The sequence below is a fragment of the Chaetura pelagica genome, unplaced genomic scaffold (genome assembly GCF_000747805.2).
Source record: "Chaetura pelagica isolate M959 unplaced genomic scaffold, ChaPel_1.0 scaffold752, whole genome shotgun sequence".
Taxonomy (NCBI): domain Eukaryota; kingdom Metazoa; phylum Chordata; class Aves; order Apodiformes; family Apodidae; genus Chaetura; species Chaetura pelagica.
Genome location: NW_009952270.1, coordinates 9,477 through 15,650, shown reverse-complemented (window position 1 = coordinate 15,650; position 6,174 = coordinate 9,477). Strand labels below are relative to the sequence as shown.

At 36.7% G+C, this 6,174-nt stretch overlaps 1 protein-coding gene across 2 annotated transcripts in view; it reads right to left on the bottom strand.

The window, feature by feature from the left end:
- The window catches only part of LOC104397745 (putative RNA-binding protein Luc7-like 2), a 30,424-nt gene extending 26,911 nt beyond the window's left edge, over positions 1-3,513 (bottom strand). The window contains exons 1-2 of one of the 2 annotated variants that reach the window (XM_010007754.1): positions 3,462-3,513; positions 1,676-1,770 (exon numbers count right to left, since the gene is read on the bottom strand). The gene's annotated coding sequence lies outside the window, so the exon portion shown is untranslated. Of the gene's footprint in view, positions 1-1,675; positions 1,781-3,461 lie in introns of those variants that run through there. The other variant, XM_010007755.1, reaches the window with a different exon arrangement.
- Positions 3,514-6,174: the final 2,661 nt, after the last annotated feature.

Genomic DNA, 6,174 nt, shown 5'->3' with positions numbered 1-6,174 from the left:
CCCCCCCCCCCCCCCCGCTTTGTTTGGACAGTAATGCACAAAACAGCTCAAAATAAAATTACATAGGCATTGATACACAAAGTATTATCATCTGTTTGTTATGACTTATAATAAATAATTAATCAAAGGTAAGGAAATATATGCAAGATCATTATCTTCAGTATATGCCAAACACACCAGAGGAAATTTAAGTCACCTTATTTTTTGTGATATGACAGAACTTTGCTATGCAAAAGGAAAGAGCGCTTTTAAGAATAGGAAAAAACCCCCAGGAATCCACAAGACTTATGAAAAAGTTCAACAAGTTTTCTATTTCACTGCCTTTTTTACTAAGACAAATGCTAAGTTCTCTAGTTCAGTTTTACTAATGATTTTGCCTCTTCTTGTGCTTCTTAGCAAACTCCATGGCACGTATTTTTTGCAGGGACTCTTAAGAAGCCAGAATGATGGACTGTAAACTATTGATCTGCAAGTTCAAGTGCCAAAATTAGTAAAACAAATATAATTAGTGTGTGCATCCGTATTTGAAGTACTATGATTGACGAAAAATGTGGTTAATTTAAGATTACAGCTACTTGAAAGGCATGTTAAAGGCCAGACATGTCACAGGTAAATCCAAGTCTACATATTTCAGTTTTCAATTTTGCAAATGAACATTCTGTATTTCATTAAAAGCTCCAGTCAAGTTAGCTGTTTGGAATAACATGGCACAGAAAAGCAGTAACACTTCAAATAATTCTTATGATAGATTTTCTAGTACTTGTGTTTCCCTCTGTCACAGAGTAAGAAAATGTGCCAGCATGAATAAGAAATGTAGCAAAGTGCAGATTAAGAATGGTGGGCCTATGAGACCTTGCATACCATCATACATCTCTCTACCATTAATTCCTCAGGCACTGTGGAACATTAGGTTAAATGATCAATGCAACACAGTCTGCCTGCCTTTCACAAAGAAAAAGCCACAACAGGTACCACAAGGTGAAGTACAGGCACAAAGAGAGAGCTATCAGCATGCATCAAAGCCTCCTGTTTGCTATGTTTAGGCAGAAGAACCTCTAATACAAAGTACACAAAAATCCAAATAAAAAAAGTGAATTTATGAATATAAGTGGAGGTTTAAAAATGGTCTTATAACTTGTGAAAATGTCACAGCAACTGGATGTTGTATGTCACTACCATGTTCAATACATATTGGCTTCTAGAAATTAAATTAGTTAACTATCAACTTTCTTCGGAAGAAATACTTCAGAAGAAAGATCACCTCTCTTCTCAATTAAAAAAAAAAATGGGATAATTCCTCACTGCAACATAAAGTTTTAAGAAAGTAACTTCACCGTTTATACATAAATGACATTTCCTTTTTATCTACTAGTTGCAACAGTACCAGCTTAAAACCACTTTGCTATAGCACAATTCATGTAGGTAACCCTATGTATTTTAGATTTTTTTTTTAATGATAAAGCAAGCAATAAGTAGTAATTAGCATATAGAAGCTTCAAATAAAAAGCTTCATAACCGATAAATTAGTTGCTTATAAAGGTTCCTCTGAACTACCAGAGAGCATCAGATAGATATTTACTGAAAGCCATGAAATTAAAACAGATATTACAAAGAACAAATAAAAACTGAATTTATCCATTCTTATATAAATAAAACACAGGATTTAGCTACATACAGTTCCAGAGAGCACATCATGAGGGCAGCAGTTGAGAAGGTGGCTCTTGCACACTCTGTCATCACTGAATTTGATTCGCTGACGGGTCGTGTCACCTGCAATATAGAAATCAACACACTCCAGGTTAGAAATCTGGGGAAGCCAGACATATTCTGCAGGTTACATGCAAAGCGTTAACACTGCCCTGTCAATAGTGAAGGCCTATGGAAACTAGAACTTAAACCACTGTATGCTTCCTCACCAAATAACATCCAAAACACAAATTGATGTTTTAATGCTCTGTATTGCTATTTTAAAATCCTCTCACACTTCTCCTTCAAATATGCAGCATGAAAAGGGCTTGAAACCAGAAAGACCGCATTAGCTTAAAAACACTTGCTACAACAGCATTTGTTAAATGAGCTACATAACATTCTATTCAGATTTTGCATGAAATAGTGATGTACTTTTATGCAGGAATTAGCATATAAAAGCAGCCTCATAAACACAAAATTATACACATTGAGTCTTCACCAAATCCCACCTGATACTCATTTTATGACTTTGCTCTTGGATGCAATGCACCCTTCTCACTTCTGATGGGAGAAGCAAAAAGACTTGGCAGAAGAATGACATTAAATGCTTACAAACCTGAAAAAAAAGTCTGTCAAACATATGGACACAGCCTATATGCAAAATTATTTTACAGATGTTTGCACATCTCCATGTCATAAGCCATTTTTTTCCTACATGCTGTTTGTTAGACTGGGAACATCTTAATTATGTCTTCATTGTGGCAGATTGTAGTTCCTGCATCAGCAGAAGCATCAACCTGCCCAAGCACTGAGGCCCAATTGCAAGTTTAAATAACCCCATCTTAGAGTAAGACCTAAAGTCTTCAGAAGAAAGTAACCAGCTTCTATTTTGGGGATGAGGGTGGGAATATATTTTCTTTCATGTCAAAACATAATTGTCACTATGTGAGATTTGGAAGAGAGATCACTGCTATGGCTCTCTTGTTCTTAAGGCACAGGCATGATAAAACACCTTCATCTCTCTCTGGATGTGTTTATTTATTAAGTTTTTTGAACATAAGTTGTTAAAAGTTGCTAACCACTGAAAACCTACTGGTGAACTACTGAAGCAAGGAGAGCTGCTAGGGGCAAAACAAGACATACAATGAGCTCAGATAGCAGCTTCTTCAATTTCATCAAGTATTTTACATAGCATAGATACTTTTTGCAGTTATTAAAGTGCAATTTTTTATGGCTTCATGATCTGAAACACTGAGAATTTCGAATTTATTGCACAATTCAGGAAGCCAAATCAGTAACTGAGGTAAATAGAACAAAAGGGAATAACCCCTCCATATCTTATTAGTTAAGCCTTTCTTATCATTCTGTAATCAGATTTTTAAATATCAGTTCTATGCACAGCATACTAATACATAACATTCTCAGATAGGTAAAAATTCAGATTAAGCTTCCAAAAGCTTCCAAAAACACTGCATGTCTAATCTGCCTGTGGGATACAACAGCTGCAATCTGTAACCCACAGGCTAAAGACAACTTCGAAGCAGTTCAACAATAGGTTTTCTAAACGGCAACCTTACTGCTTAGTTATACTTACACTACTAAAAAAGTTAGAACAATCCCTTTCTAATCATGCCTGCTACTGCAGAAAAGAGTTTGGAGTTTTCCTTTTCTTCTTTTGCTTTTTAGGAGGTGGATCCATATTTTTTTTTAAAACACATAACTGCGTTTGTTCCACATTCATTAACACATCTGAAAAGTCATTGATAACTCACGGCTCGGCGAATGCGGGGCCTTTCTGACACTCCCTTGCAGATTGATGTAGGCAGGCAAAGATACATTGAACCTTTATAAATAAAACAAGGGGCCAGATTGTTCAGTTTGTATAGAATAATAGATTCTGCCAGCAATTTTAACACAGCATCTAGAAATACACTTTGACTGTAAAGATTCTTCTATATAAAGACACATGAACAAAATAAAGTATTTTTAAAAATACAGCCAATGGCCTAGTAGCACTAACCAATTAGGAGTCAAGAACAGAAAATTGCTGAAAGACTCACGGTTCCTCAGATAAAGTCAGCAAGCAGTATTTTCACAGACATTACTTCTAGATGTAGCTTTTTCCATACCTCTACAACTAGGAACTGATGCTACAGCTACAGTCAATAGTCTTTTTTTTTCATCTAAGTGGCTAGCATGATAATCACAATGACCAAACTGAGGTAAGACAACATAGGAAAAAGAAACATAGAAGTAGCAGAAACTGATCAATGACAGCCTCAAGAACAGTTCCACATTTACATTTTGAATGTTTATTCTGTGCCTTTGGTCTACTACTCAAAGAGACTTTCAGAAAGCCTCCCACACACAGAACATTCAGGTATTTACCTTTTCCTTCTTATGAAAATTAATTTCATACATTTGCATTTATTTTAAATCTGTGCTGTTTCAGAAGGAAAGGTTTATCAAAAAGAAAAAGTGTCATACACTGTCCTAACAATCACTGAATTTTGTGTCCCCCTGGCAGCTCATCCCAGAGTCCGATAGCCTCTGAAAAAAATGCATTTATTTCTACATGATTTCTGTGAGCTCCAATACCACTTAATAGTGCAGACCTGTTGGCAAAGACAAAAAATGCATTCTGCTGCTGACCTACAAATGAATCATCTTGAGTAGGTGATGACCTAGGGTCTACATAGGCTGGCTGGGGGGAATGGAAATCCGCTATACATCTGCCATTCAACCTATAGCAAAAGAGACTTTTGCAGATGCCTTCTAATATTTAAAACATCAATAGGTATGTTCTTAAGCCAAGGACTTCAGTGGTATGTCAGAAAACCAACACACTACTTCTCTTTGTCAAACTGTACTTAGGCTGATATACTCTTTGTATGGTCAAACAACCGAGCAAATACTAAGCAATGCTTACAGGTATTTAAAAAAAGTCTTTATATATTTGTTAAGAAGAAAATCTAGGTACCAAGTAGCTGCAGTCATCTAAATTTTAGAAGTATCCTTAAATGTTTATAAAGGGGATATTATAATTGATACTTCAGAACTTATGACAAGTTCTATTTTAATAGGTGAATAATTAAATTAGCTCAGAATAGCAACTTACTTAATCGTGCCTCTGAAGAACTGCAGAGTATTCAACTATTTGGTCTTTAAGACTCACGTTCATTAAAGAAATCAAGGTAATTTACCAAAGCATTACGGGAGTCAACATCTATTACTATGAGCCATCTCTGTGTTTCTAATTAGATTTTTTTCATTTGAAAAAAAAAAATATTACATTTATATGGAGATACAGAAAAAAGAAATAACATTTTCCCCAAGAAGCAGTACCTTTAATTTTACTTAAAGTACCTGGCCCAAACCACATTTCTCCAAGAGATCACTTTCCAAATAACAGAGAACTTTGAAATCCAGAGGTTAAGATTATAATGTACATTTAGACTACACACTTCACTTTGAATTCCCAAGTCTTAACTTATTAACAAGCCTCCACAATGCCATTCCTGTTAAATGTATTTTAATCACAAACCAGAAGAATGAACACTTACATATCAACAATGCTTAGCATTATAACATACTTAGAACAATAATTTATTTGACCCAGCATCTTACTGTTCTGATGTATCATAATATACTAACAAACCAGTTAAACTTCCACTCAATTTTTTGAAGCATGAATCCAAACATGTTGGCAAGGGCCTCTGAAAGCTTTAGCTACTAACTGGATGGAGTATCAGGTTAAAAACTGTGTATCAAATTTCATCAGCAAAGCACGCCCTGTGTAACAAGTATTCAGCATAATTATTTGAGTCTTCTGCAGTTACAGAAGGTCCTGTTCCTGCTACACAATGAAAGGGCAGCTGATTCTGATGTTAGAATCACAGAACGTATTGGGTTGGAAGTGACCTATAAAGGTTATCTAGTCCAACCCTCCCCTACAATAAGCAGGGACACCTCCAAATAGAACATATTCCTCAGAGCCCCATCAACCCTGACCTTGAATGTCTCCAGGGATGAGGCCTCCACCACCTCTCTAGGCAACCTGTTCTGGAGACCCACCACCCTCGTATTTTTTCCATATTTTGTCCAACCTAAATCTACCCTTTTCAAGCTTAAAACCATTACCCCTAGTCCTATCATTACATGTCCTTGTGAACAGGTCTTCCTCAGCCTTCTTACATGCTCCTTTCAGGTATTGGAAGGTGGCTACAAGGTCCCCTCAGAGTCTTCTCTTCTTCAGGCTGAACAACCCCAACTTCCTCAGTCTGTCTTCATAAGAGAGGTGCTCCAGCCCTCTGATCATTTTTGTTGCCCTCCTCTGGACGTGCTCCAACGGGTCCACACTCTTCTTGTGTTGGGGGCTCCAGAGCTGGATGCAGCACTCCAGGTAAGGCCTCACCAGGGCAGGTAGAGGGGCAGAATCACCTGTCAATCTGGTGACTACATTTCTTTTGATGCAGCCCAGGATGT